This window comes from Zootoca vivipara, chromosome 15 (genome assembly GCF_965207765.1).
Source record: "Zootoca vivipara chromosome 15, rZooViv2.hap1.1, whole genome shotgun sequence".
NCBI lineage: Eukaryota > Metazoa > Chordata > Lepidosauria > Squamata > Lacertidae > Zootoca > Zootoca vivipara.
In genome coordinates this window covers 24,327,625-24,328,590 of record NC_142598.1, presented here as the reverse complement: position 1 = coordinate 24,328,590, position 966 = coordinate 24,327,625, and the positions used below count along the sequence as shown (strand labels likewise).

The 966-nt window shown below is 43.1% G+C and overlaps 1 non-coding gene across 1 annotated transcript; it reads right to left on the bottom strand.

Moving 5' to 3' along the window:
* Positions 1–593: 593 nt before the first annotated feature.
* TRNAN-GUU (transfer RNA asparagine (anticodon GUU)) lies at positions 594–667 on the bottom strand. The gene has a single exon. It is a non-coding gene; the product is annotated as a tRNA-Asn (tRNA).
* Between the last annotated feature and the right edge of the window lie 299 nt (positions 668–966).

Here is a 966-nt window from a genome sequence, read left to right as displayed (position 1 = left end):
GTGCTTGGCAAAATCTCTCCATGCAGAGTGTGTGTTTATGTTATTCAGGTAATCTCATGTCTCCAAACCTGGATGTTAAAGTAAATCAGCAGGGAGTAAACTGAATTTATTCAAAGGTAAACAGTGAGCTTAGCAGAGCTGTCTCAGATGACAATGACAATGAGCAATGAAACAAAATTTACAGAAGTGAATTGTGAGTTGTTTTCTATTTGTGTTGGGTTAAATAATGGTTTAGATTAATAAATTTCCCATGTGAGACATCACCCAACCAAGATGCATAGATTATGGTGCATGTACTATATATGACATATATATTTATGTAGCATGGCTATTATTCTACAGCAGGCATCCCCAAACTGTGGCCCTCCAGATGTTTTGGTCTACAACTCCCATGATCCCTAGCTAACAGGACCAGTGGTCGAGGAAGATGGGAATTGCAGTCCAAAACATCTGGAGGGCCGAAGGTTGGGGATGCCTGTTCTACAGCAATGAGCCTAGAAGTATGCATTCCTAACCAGTTAGAAACAGAACTGTGGAGTTGGAAGGGACCACAAGAGTCATCTAGTCCAACACCCTACAATGTAGGAATCATTTTCCCAAAGTGGGGCTCGAACCCACGGCCCTGAGATTAACAGTCTCATGCTCTACCAACTGAGCTATCCCAGGAATAGGCTCTGAGGCCATAGCGAATATCTAAGAGACTGCTACTGCTCCTTTGCCCTGCTTTGGGAAAGGTAACTGTTGCCGCTTCAGTATTTCCATTCCTCTCTGCCTTTGTCTCCCTTATTTTTCTGATCATGCTGTCTTCCCACGCATGGCTGAAAGGCAAGCCATTTACATTTCAATATATCCTATTGCTCTTTTGCCTGCATTTTAGCCTGTGAGATACCTGGCATCTTCCCCACCTCCATTTCTCTCTCTTTACTGTTATCCATAGAAATAGCCAATCAAGCTGTGGGTCCAGTT